Genomic DNA, 12,937 nt, shown 5'->3' with positions numbered 1-12,937 from the left:
GTTGTATATTTTGGAGCTCTTTCATTGGGAGCATAGATATTTATTATGGTTATTTCATCTTGTTCAGTTGTCCCTTTAATCATGAGATAATGTCCATTTTTATTTATTATGCTGTTTTTTATCTTAAAGTTTATTTTATTAGAGATTAGTACTGCCACTCCTGTTCATTTTTTATTGTAATTGGCTTGGTATATTTTTTCCTATCCTTTGACTTTTGATCTGTTTTTGTCTCTGTGTGTGAGATGTGTCTCTTGAAGACAACATACTGAAGGATCTTGTTTTCTTATCCATTCTGTCACCCTCTGTCTCTTAACAGGTGCATTTAATCCATTTACATTCAGTGTAATTATTGATAGGTACTGATTAATTGCTGTCATTATGTTTGTTTGTTTTTTGTGGTGTTGCTGCTTCTTTGTTTTGTGTGTATTCCTTTGTTGAGTTCATGTTTTTTTGTATTCTTTCTTGTGAGTTTCTTCTTAGTTTTAATGTTTCTATGTTCTTCTTTGATTTTCATTCTCTTGGTACATTGTGAAGTGTTAATTTTCTTTGAGGTTGCCTTACAATTCATTAACTTTTCTCTCCATTTAGTGCAGTCTGTTTTATCCTGTGACCAACCTGACCTTCTCACTACCTGGATCTCTGTTCATACATGTTTACCTTCTTTTGCATTGTACTTGTTTTGATCATAGACTGACCTCCCAGATTCCCTGAGTTTGTTCTTATAGTTTTGTTCTGTTCTCAACTTTTCCTTCTGTTGACTTAATTCTGGGAGGTGCTGCCACATATGTCAATCTCTGGTTGTTGGTTCTCAGTCCACAGAACTCCCTTTAGGATGTTTTGTAGTGCAGGGTTGGCTTTGGGGAAATCCCTTAGCTTCTATTTATCCTGGAATGTTTTGATTACACTGTCATATTTGATTGACAGCTTTGCTGGATAAAGGATTCTTGGTTGGCAATTTTTTTTCTTTCAGGGTTTTGTATGTGTCTCTCCACTGCCTTCTTGCTTGCCTGGTTTCTGCTGAGAGTTTTGGGCTTAATCTGACTTGCTTGCCTTTGTATGTGACACTTCTGTTTTCCCTGGCTGCTTTCAGAAGTGTCACCTTATCTCTGATTTTAGAGAGCTTGGTTATGATATGTCTTGGTGATTTTTTGCGGGGGGAGGATCTATCATTCCTGGGGTTCGTTGAGCTTCTTGAATGCTTATCTTTTCACTTTTCAGATTGTTAAGGGAATTTTCTTCCAGCAGTTCTTCAACAATTTCCTCTGTGGACTTGTGTGATTCTTCTTGTTCTGGAATGCCAATAATTCTTAAGTTATTCTTCTTCATGTTGTCCAACATGAATCTTAGATCTTCTTCAGATTTTTTTATCCTTTTTTGAGTTTGTTCTTCTATCTTAGTGATATTGAGAGATTTGTCTTCCAGCTAACTGCTTCTGCCTTCCATCTCATATATTCTACTCCTCTGTCCTTTCAGAGTATTGTCTATATCTGATATTCTGTTAGTGATCGTTTGGACCTCTTTCTGTAGGTTTTCAATTGTTTCTAATGCTGTATCTATCGTATTTGATTCTTCCTGTAGCACTTTCCTGACTTCTTCCTTGTTTTTCTCAACTCCATTGTAAAGTGTTTTGAAACATTTTATAATCATTTTTCTGAATTCTTTCTCAGGCATTTCCAAGGCCTGCCCTCCTTCCAGAATGGAGTCCAGGTCTACTTCTAGGTCATTTGTCTCAGATATTTTATCTTGTTTCTGGACATGTGCTGATATGGTCATCTTCTTTTGCTTCTTGGACATGTTTAGTGTTTATCTGTGGCCTTAATACTTAATTGAGTATGTGTTTTGGTATTTTTTATGTTTTCTGATTGCTTCCAGGAAGATATGATCAGGATGTGGGCTTCCCTTTTCACTCTTCTTATTGCTTAACTCAGAGTAACTTTCACAGATGTTGTCTGTTTCCCTGGTATATGGCAGCTGGTATTGGTTCTTGCCTGGGTTTTGATGTTTTATAGAGTGTGGTTGTAGCTTGGCTATATGGCAGCAGTTGCTGACTCTTCTTGTGTAATATATGGAGACAAAGAGTCATACAAAGGCAGAAGGGGGCGGTATATAACAGCAAAACAGCACTAGTGGAAAAAAACAAGAGAAAGAAAGAAAAAAAAAAAAAACACTAAAAAAACAGCAACAAAAACTAGACTGTATACTGCAGTCTCTAATCACAGAAAAGGGACAGGAGGGAGACAAGAAAAAAAAGAGAGAGAAAGAGAGAAAAATTGGTAGCCTAATAGGAGTATGACTTTAATGTCCTATCTTTAGTTTCTTGCTTTCAAAGCTGCCTGAGAGATTTCAAGATGCCAGTGTTGGTTGTTATGCTATACCTCAGGCTTTAATTTAATTTTCGGCCTGTTTTGTTTTAAAACTCTCTTTCCCTCTCTACAGCCCTGTCCTGCCCTTTCCCATATTAAAAAAAAAAAAAACAGAACCAAAAACAGACATAAAAGAAATGTTCAAGGCCTGCTCTTGGGCTGAGTATCTGTGTGCATGCATGACAGAAGAATCCACCAGTGGTGATGGTGGGGGGTGTCTACTCACTCAGGCTCACCCTCTAGTCACCAGAATGGAGGTGGGCAAACAGTTGGCGCACCAATGACCAGGTACCAAAAAAAAAAAAAAAAGACAAAGTATATTGTCCACCTTTGTCCCAAGGTTCCAGTGGCATTTTTCCATGGTGTTTCTGCTCTCCTCGCTTGGCCTTGCCGTTTGGTCTCACCTAAACTGTCGGCTCCAAGTCTCTTAGCCCGGCCTGGCAGATTCTATAGTACATAATTTTTTACTTCGACTCCAATTTCCACAAGCTATAAGCCTTTAAACTTTTAAAATATTCCTATCTCTGTGGTTCCGAGTTTTGGAGCTCTGCCTTGGACCTCCTTTGCCGGGTATTCTGTGTTATTGCTGACTTCACTGCACCTCCACCCTAGCTTCCATCAAGCCCCACCTCCTCTGTAAGTAATTTTTTGTTTTTCTCAAACTTCTTTAAGGCGTCTTCCCTTGTCTTTGGTTTGGGAGAGTTTGATTACAATATGTCTTGCTGATTTTCTTTGGGGTTCAGTCTGCTTCTTGAATGCTTATCTTATCATCTTTCATGGTTTTAGAGATGTTTTCTTCCAACAACTCTTCAACAACTTTCTCTGTGGTTTGTATTGTCTCTTCCTTGTCTGGAACTCCAATCACCCTTAAGTTGTTCCTCATCATGGTGTCCCACATAAATCTTGGGCTTTTTAAAAATGTTTTCATTCTTTTTTCTGATCATTCTTCTAGAATACTAAGATTGAGATATTTATCTTCAACCTCGCTAATTTAGGATTCCATTGCTTTGAATCTATTCCTCTGCCCTGTCAATGTATTGTCCATTTCTAAGATCTTAGTATTAATCTTCTGGATTTCTAATTGCAGGTTTTGTATTATCTCAAAATTTGCATTTTTTTCTCTTTGTTCTAGTGTTTTCCTGAATTCTTCTAAAGTTTTTTTGTTGTTGTTGTTGTTTTTGTTTTTTTTTTCTGTATTCTCCTTGCTTTCCTTGGTCTTTCTATAAATCCTTTGAGGGTACCTAAATATCAGTCTTTTGAATTCTTTTTGAGTTAGTTCCTTTACCTTTTCTTCTTTAGAAACATTTTCTGGCTCTGCATCTTATTTGAATCATTCTCACTTGTTTCTTCATGTGAACTAAAGTTGTCTATTGTCTCCAGGGCATTGTGGAGCTGTCATGTTTGTATTTAATTGATGATTATGTGATTCATAGGATCTTTCCAACTGTCTCATGTTACAGAATGAAAGCGTGTACACCATTCTCATTCACTGTTTATTCACCTTAGTTTAAGGTGGGTTTGTCTGGTATTGACTGTTGTCTATCAGCAATCAGGTAGTATAGGAGTTGGTACTGCCTTCTGTCCAGTGGGTGGAGCTGTGGAGGTTATGGTGTGGCTGAGCTGTTTGGCATGGTTGCTGTCTCCTGTTGTATAGGAAGGAGAAAACCTCTCCCATCGATACATGCAAGAAAACAAAAGAAAATTGCCAAACAAAGAACCAACAATAAAAGAGAAAAAAAGAAATAAAAGCAGGCATCAACCAGAAATAAGAAGATAATAATTATAAAGGCAAAGTAAGGACAGAGAAATGGAGCTAGAAGAGAACATAAAAGGAAGAAATTTTTAAAAAACAAAAAACTTAAAAATAATTTTAAAATCTTTCTTTACCATTGTGTGAGTGCTGCTATGTTTCATTTTTACTATGTTTTCTCATGAGACTTTAATGATCAAGAAAATCCTGGCCAAAGAACAAAAGCAGAATCATCCTATTCCCCCATTGATTCGAATGGAAACTGTTAATGAAATCAGATACAACTCCAAGAGAAGACACTCAAGAAGAACCAAGCTGGGTCTCTAAGGAGTTGCACATGTGATGACACAGCACATAATATACCCAGGTCCTAGCACTCTACCACATCAAATTCAATTTTGCCAAGATTTGATCAATTGAACATGTTTTGCAAAACTTCTGGTTTGTTTGTATGCTTCTGTATTTAAAGAGGCTGACTAATAAATTTGTGAGACCTTTGGTTTGAAAAAAGAAAGAATAACTTAAAAGGGGGGGGGTACCAAAAAGTGGAACTACCAAAGAGAAAAATAAAAGAAGAGATAAAAATAAAGAACAGTCAAAGGATGGGGAGAGAAGGGAGGATATGAGAAACAGAAGGAAAAAAGGAAAAGCAATAGAAGAGATAGGAAGGATAAAATCAATGGACTGGATAGTGAAGATGAAGGAGGAGAAAAACAATCAGCAAGGAAACAACAAGGAAAAAAAAAAACAAAAAACTCCAAAACAAAAACGAAAAAACAGGTAGATGTTGGACACAAAGAGGAGAAAACTTTGGGGAGGCTCCTGCAAGTCAAGGATTTCACGAGGTGGGTGTGGGAGTCTATAACAGCAGAGTTCCTGGTCTGAGATGGAGTTCCTATCTGCCTTGATGCTGGCTATATTCAGGACTCTCAACCTGGAAGTAGTTTGTGGGGGTCCTTGATGGAGTTGGTTTCGGTGTCTGTTAGGACCACAGGGCAGTTGGGGGTAGGGTGACTGGTTAAATGCTAGTCTGGTAGCTCTGTGGGTTCTGTAGGTATGGAGTCGAGCCCACCTGGGTCTAAGCACCAAAGCAGGGCACTAAAGCATTGCAGCTTCACCCCACCTCGCACTAGCATGGCTCCTGACCATGTGGCTCCAAACTCCTGGAGAACAGGAGCTGGCCACACCTCTAGTCATCAGGGAAAAATAGGAAAAAGAAGGAATCTGCTATGGCAGGTAACCTTCTGTTGCCAAAGCTGCTCATAAGATGGTTGTGCCAAGTCTGACTAGCCATTCATCATTCTGGCTCCCTCTCTTACCATCCCTGCTCAGCTTTTCCTCCCAGCCAACACTCAGTCCATTTCTCTAACCTTTCCTCCGAAGTTCAGGGTTCCAAGATTTCCACCTGTGTCTCTCATTTTCTCTATCAGTCTTGGTGTGACACTGTAGGACAAGCACTGGAATGAAGGTCTGTTTGAACCTAAAGTTCAACAGTTTAAACTCACCAGCTGCTCTTCAGGAACTCTTTATAGGATCTCTGTGAGTCAGAAACGACTGGACGGCACTTTACACATGCACACATCTTTGTAGAGGAACTGTATAGTGAGTCAGCCTAGTCTTCCACCTTGCTGGAAGTCCCCAGCCAATGTAACTTTTTATCTCTAAAATAGGTTCTTGAAGCTCATACATAAAGAACGCAATTGTTTTGAAAGCCAGAGACTTTTTTTTTTTTAATGTTTTATTGTGAATTATGTGATAGTTTACATTGAAGAACATTAGTTTTACATTCATTCTATCATATATTGTCTCTCATTGCCATGGTTACAGTCCCCTCCATTCAATCCTTCCCCTGTACCCCCCAGGTCTTCAGCACACAGTCGCTCTCCCTCTCGAAAGCCAGAGACTTTTAATTACAAATACTGGCTTTTATTTTTTAAGAAATAAAAGAGTTGAGAATCAGACGGAAGGTCTAGGAAGAAGTAAGGCTTTGAGACTGTCCTTTTAATAAATTGGATGAAAAATCCAAGACTCAGATCAGGATCACTTGGAGGAATCATGTGGAAAAAAGAATCAGCTTGAAGGGGATCACTGAGGTCTAAGATGAAGGAACTAGCCCGGTGGCCACATGCTAAGAGCACAGACAGTGAGGACAGAAAGATGGTCACCAGCACTAGGGACTTATGTGAGCCAGGTTCTGCACAGCCTCACATCTTTGAACGAGTACCTGAGATATCCATGCCGGGGAACCCTAAAAACTGCTATTTTCTTTCAAGTCAGTTGAAAGTAACTTTGCCAAGTGTTAGCTTTCTCATTGACAAAATATGGTAAAATTGCTGAACTTCTAGGACCACTGGGACGACCCTCAACTACTATCGGAAAAGTTGACAGTTTGAAACCACCCAGAAGCCCCTCAGAAAAAAAGCCCTGGCAATCTACTTCTGAAAATCCCAATCTTGAAATCTTTATGGAGCATTTCTAATCTGCACACATGGAATCACCATGAGTCGAAATTGATTCAGTAGCAACTAAAGCAACATTTGACAAATTAATGCTTTTCCATATTTAATTTTTCTTCTTTGTGCACTCCACATGTATCTTTCTCATTCATTGACTTTATTTTTGCAATGTTTTTTTATTACAAGCTCCCTGAGGGCACAAATCTTTTCTCTCACTAATTACTAGCTCATAAGAGCCTTTAAACTGTCTATTGCTGTTGTTAAGTTCCAGGTGAGTCAGTACCAACTCATAGTGACCCTGTATAGGATTTCTGAGGAGTGATTTGTCGGTTTGAACCACCAACCTTGAGATAAGCAGTCCAGTGCTTATCCTACAGAGCCATACCAGAATAGACCAAGTGAAGCAATTCATCTTTATGCTTTTCCTTCTTGGGAAAACTCCAAAAGACCTTAAGGATAGTATAAAACATTTTTGAAACATTAGAATATTTATGTTTGAACTTTGTGGCCTTGTTAAGAAATCATTTTCCCTATAATTTTTGCTAGCAAGGCTAAAGTATTCCCATGCACACTTTGGCCTTTAGCATATCTGGAATTGATTTCTCAAGAGTCCTGGTGTGGTACTGTAGTGTTGCAGACCGTGTAAGACTGGTCAGAGGTTCGAGGCCCTATAGGCCCGAGTATAACAGATCTAGCCACTTGGCAGTCAATGGCAAATTGTTTTTCATCTTAATATTCAGTTACATGTATTAATTTAATACAAGAAGCCCTTGATATACACAGATAAATGTGATATTTTCCTAAGCCGAAGACTGTAAAGGTTGCAAGGTCAAGCCTTTCTCCAAAGGATTAGCTAAAAACATCTTAGCCACTTCACAGTTCTTTGTTCTACAGACAAAAAAGCCATCCACCCTGAATCTCTCCCAAGTGTTAGCTATTCAGCCAAGTTCCTGAAAACCTGGCTCAGGAAGCCGAAACAGCGGGACTCCACCCAAGCTTTTGTCCTTACCTCTCACCTTCCCCCACCTGAGCTCAGGGGCTATAGATATGTTAATTGAGCCTGAGAAACCAAGTTGCTGGCCTGGGATTCGAACCAGCAAAGTACGATGTAAAGTTACCTGAATGTCTGTAAAATTACTGATGTTAGCTGTACCTTGCCTAAGTCCCTCCCAGCTTGGTGTGAAGCTCCTCCCCTAAATAAAAGGAAGGCGCAGAACGAATCCAGGTGCATTACGACTGGCAAGGCGTGTGTTACAGCATGCAGGGGGCACAGTCCAGCCTTGCAACCATACTGCCTGTTTAGCTAAGATGTTTACTATGCAGGATATTACAGCCTTCATGGCTGAGATGTTTGCAATGCAGGATCTGCCTGATGCCAGTCCAGCACTCACTCTGGTTTTGGAGTGTCTCTTTGTCTCTCTCTTTGTCTCCTTCTGTGTATTCTTGATATATCTTTACCGCAGTCAGGTATTTCCTCCTCGTGAACCGAACCCCTATGTCGAGGCAGGTCCCCGACACTGTAGGATAAGTGCTGGACTGCTAACCACAAGGTCAGTGGTTCAAATCCACCAGCTACTCCTCAGAAACCGTATATAGGGTCACTATGAGTCAGAACTGACTCCACAACACTTAACAGCAACAACAGCAGTGTGAAACAAAATACTTCATTTTGTCAAATTTCAAATTTACAGTTAATTAATAACCATCACTTATTAAATAGTCCAGGGTTTGGCAAGTCATATCTTGCTGGCAAATCTGGCCCACTGTTTGCTTTTCATAAATTAAGCTTTATTATATAACTACGCCCATTCTGTTCTGTTTGAGAGTAAGTCAAAATGTGTTGCTAAAATATCACCTTTGTTAAACAAAACTATCAATATGTGAAGCTTTTATTTCTTGACATATCCACCATGTAGCTCTATACACTTCTGAAGGTAGTGTTTCTATCTAACCTCTTCCAAAGAATTCTGCACTCTTCCATTTACACCACATGAAAACAGCAGTTTTGGCAATGTCAAGGAACTCAAGTCCTGTTCCTCTGAAATGTCTTTTGAGTCTGGGGAGTAAAAAGAAGTCTGAGGAGCAAGATCAAGACTATAGAATGGATGGAGTAAGATTTTCCAACAAAATTATTATTGGACATTCCTTGCTAACCTTGAAGAATGAGCAAGTAGTGATGGGGAAAAAATTCCTCAATTCAACTTTCCTGCCCTTTTCCTCACCAATGCAGTTTTTTTGATTCTCTTAAAATTTCTTTATAATAAGCCCTTGTGGTTATCCTTTGTCCTTTGAGAAAAATTTCAAGAGTACCTCAAGGAGATCCTCAAAACCAGTTGCCATAACCTTCTGAGCTTCCTCTATACTTTGCATTTAATTGGCCTAGCAGATGCCCTCGTAATCCACTGTTTTGATTGAACATTTTTTTGAAGGCACCATCATGAAGCTAAGACAAGTGTTTCACTGAGAGAACTTGTCTGCAGCCATTTGCTGATCACAGAGATATGTTTACACTGTGCATGTAAGAACTGGAAACTTTTGGCAATGCTTTGGGGTTTATCCTGGTATGATCAACTGCTTTTGCACAACAGTGGCAGACTTGGATAATTGTGATAGAGACCATATATCTCACAAAGTCTAAAATATTTACTCTCTGTTCCACACAAAAAGGTTACCAAATCCTGGTATAATCTATTCTTTCCTCTTGTTACCTGCAATGTTATGTTTGTCATGTATTAAATATCCCACATATTTCAAGACTGACCTGTTCTTTCATTTCTGTTGTTGTACTAATACTATATTTTGCTATTCACTTTATCTTGATATCTGGTACACATTACTATTCTTATTCACATTGTTGTTCTTCTCCAAAAGTGTTTTTGCTATTTATGACCATGGCAGATCCATATATATATTTAAAATCAGTTTTACAATTTCCATGAAAATATTTGTTGGGATTTTTTGGAATGTATTGAATAATTTGAAGACAATTCATATTTTTATAAGAATGTCTTCCTTTCCATGAACATGGTATATTTTCCATTTTATTTCAGTTTTCAATAAAGTCTTTCAATACAATGTTATTTTCCAACAATACTCATGCAGATATTTGGGTTTGATTCATTCTTAAGTATATAATTTTATTGTTATTTTAAGTGGCATCTTTCTTAAAATAATATTTTTACTTTTCTGCCTTCTAATTTAATAAGTGATCTTCTGTTCAAAATAGAGAATTAAAGTCCTCCAAGGGGAAGTTTTCTGTTGTTGGTTTTTTTTAATGTTTGTTGCTTGTATATACTGAGGAAATATTTTTATACTGGGTAATTTCAAAGAGTTTGTGGAAAATACCATTATTCTTTCATTTCATTTTCCACAAACTTTTGACGCTCCCTCAGATATGGATATTTTATTTCACAATGCCTTCTTTCCTTTTAGACTCACATATTATTTAAATCCTTACGTATATTATTTCTTTTCTTACTACATGGTGTGGGATTTCTAGTATAATATAAATTAGAAAAAGTGATAGTGAAAAATCTTGTTCTTCCCTGATCTTAAAGGGAATATTAATACCATTTAATCACCAGGTACATCTACTGTAAGTTTTTGATAACACACATTTTGTCACTTTTACTAAAAATTTATAAAATGAGTAGGTATTGAATTATAATTATATTTTTTGTTGCTGTTGTTGTTGTATGCCATTGAGCCAATTCTAACTTAAAGAGACCCTGTAAAATGTTTGTGAGAGCAGATGGTGGGTTTGAACCACCAACCTTGTGGTTACCATTCAGTGCTTATCGTACAGTGTCACACCAGAGATCAATAATCATTTTCGTTTTTTAATCTATTAGTAAAGTAGCATTCTGGTATGTATATTAAATAAGCTTAGCTATAACTTTACTTTCTTATATTGTACTTGTCAAATTTTACTGTCAATTTTATGCTTACTGTACAAAATGAGTTGGGCATTGATGGTCTTTTTTCTATTTCCAGTAAAAGGTTGTAAAAGATTGGACTTTTCTTAATTAGAGATTCTTAAAACAGGTAGAACCAACCTGCAAAAACATATAGAATTAATGATAATTTTGTGAAATGAATTTTAAATATTAATTCACTTTCTTTAATAAGAATAGCCTAGTTTTCTATTTCATCTGGAGTCCGTTTGGGGTATTTTATATTTTTATTACCTTTCTTTTATTTTCTCTGTATTATCTTTTATGAATTATTTGCTGAGAAGGTGGTAACTGAACTAATAAAAACTATTTAGTAACCAAAATGAAGGTCTTCATAAGCACATTTGTATGAGAGACACAGAAAGAATAATTATTTAATCTTTATGTTTTCAGCTAACAGCATCAGCTGCTACAATTCTAACTCTAGTTAGAATTCAAAGCTAGTTGCAATTCTGACTGTCTTCTTCATGCAGGCTCACTGACAGACTGCTTCCTACAAATATAACTTGTTCTTTCACTAGTTTTACCTAGGATATAAGCCATGGTGGAGCAGTGGCTAAGCACTCTGATGTTAACCAAAGGTTGCTGGTTTGAACCTACCAACATGTACTGGTAGCATAGTTATTCATCGGGTGACTAACTGCTAGATGAACAGTTTGAGACCACCAGGCACTCCTTGAGAGAAGCATGAGACTTTCTGTGTCTGTCAAGCTTACAGCCATGAAACCATATACAGGGCAGGGTCATGATGAGTAAGAACCTACTCAAGGTCTCACAGTCAGTCAGCCAGCCAGCTAGCTGCTCCATGAGAAAAAGATGTGGTAATCTGCTTCAGTATGACTTACAACCTTGAAAACCCTATGGGGCTTTTGTACTTTATCCTCTATGGGGTTGATATAATTCAGAATCTACTCAACAGCAATGGGTTTGTTTTGTTTTTATGTGGGACAAGAAGTTCTCAGTTCTCCTTTCAACCATGGGAACCATTTTGGAAAAACTTGTTCTTCTGACATTGCCTAAAGGCAGTATCCCAAGCATCCTGCCTCTGGGTCTTACCACACCCTTGATTTATCTTCAATGCATTTTGTAGCTCTTGATCATAAATTATAAATGGGATCTTCTCTTTTAAAATTTTCTTTAAAAAACCATCTTTATATCTGTTGTTTGCTTTTTGTTTGGGAGAATTTCCAAGAGAAAATATGGAGCAGAGCTATCTTAAAACAGAATGTTATTCATGTTCTGTAAGAAAAAGGGAACAAATACATACTACTTCCATATATGTTTTTTAGTAATTAAATTACATTCCTACACTGTCCTTTCCAACATTTCACCATTTGTTGCTATTGCTACCTTTGCATTATTCAATCATCACAAGTAATATGACCATGCCTTGGTTTCCTTTTGTCATATTATGTTTGTTCATTCCTCTGAGAAGCATTAAGTCAGACAATAAATTCTTTCCACCTTTCTACTTGTTTCCTTGTATTTAAAAACAAATATTGAAGTGTCTACTGTGCTGATAAATCCATTCATTTCAGTGGTTGAGATACTCAAAGTAGATCAAAGATGGCTAACGGGGGCAGAAGATCAATGGAGTTCCCAAGTAAGAGTAATAAAGGTGGAAAGAATTTTAATCATAAAGATCTGGTTTAAAATTGTATTTCTTCCATTTACTTTTATCTGGTTTTGGTGCCATTGAGTGAGTGCCAACTCATAGCAACCCTATGAACAACACAATGTAATACTGTCCGGTACAGTGTCAATTGTTATATATGAGCTTGTTGCTGCTTCCATTGTCTTAATCCATTTTGTTGGTCAGACTTAGCCCACAGCTTCATTGCTGTTTTTCTTCCACTTCCCCATATTGGTAGACTAATGTGGTTACCAGCAAGATTACATGCCTGCTCATGTATTCCCCCTGAGTTTCAGTCTTGGAAGGGGGTTTTCCCTGAGAGGACTTGATTGATTGCCTTGATGGCTCCCCAGTGAACAACTTGCTTGTTCTTGTAGTCGATCAGACTGCAGTTAGTTATTGTTTTTTCTTTTTCCTGCTGGCCTTTCTTTCATGAAATATCTTCTGTTCTTCTTGCTGCGCCTGGTTGGTCTACTTGTCTTTTTAAGTAGAAATTTCCCACCTCAGAAGATTCTGGATAGGGATCTGGATTCTATCTATGATCTTAAAATGCATCAATTATTTTGTGGGCTCCCTTTTTCATTGGCCAACTTTCACATGCATATGAGGCAATTGAAAATACCATATCATGGGTCTACAGCACCTTAATACTCAAACTAATATTTTTGTTGTTTAACACTTTAAAAAAGGTCTTGTGCAGCAGATTTCTTAACTGCTGCTTCCATGAGTGTTGACTGTGGATCCAAGGAAAACCAAGTCTTCAAGAAATTCAGCCTTACTCA

Source organism: Chrysochloris asiatica, unplaced genomic scaffold (assembly GCF_000296735.1).
Source record: "Chrysochloris asiatica unplaced genomic scaffold, ChrAsi1.0 scaffold00197, whole genome shotgun sequence".
NCBI classification, from domain to species: Eukaryota; Metazoa; Chordata; class Mammalia; order Afrosoricida; family Chrysochloridae; genus Chrysochloris; species Chrysochloris asiatica.
This window is presented reverse-complemented; position numbering follows the sequence as displayed.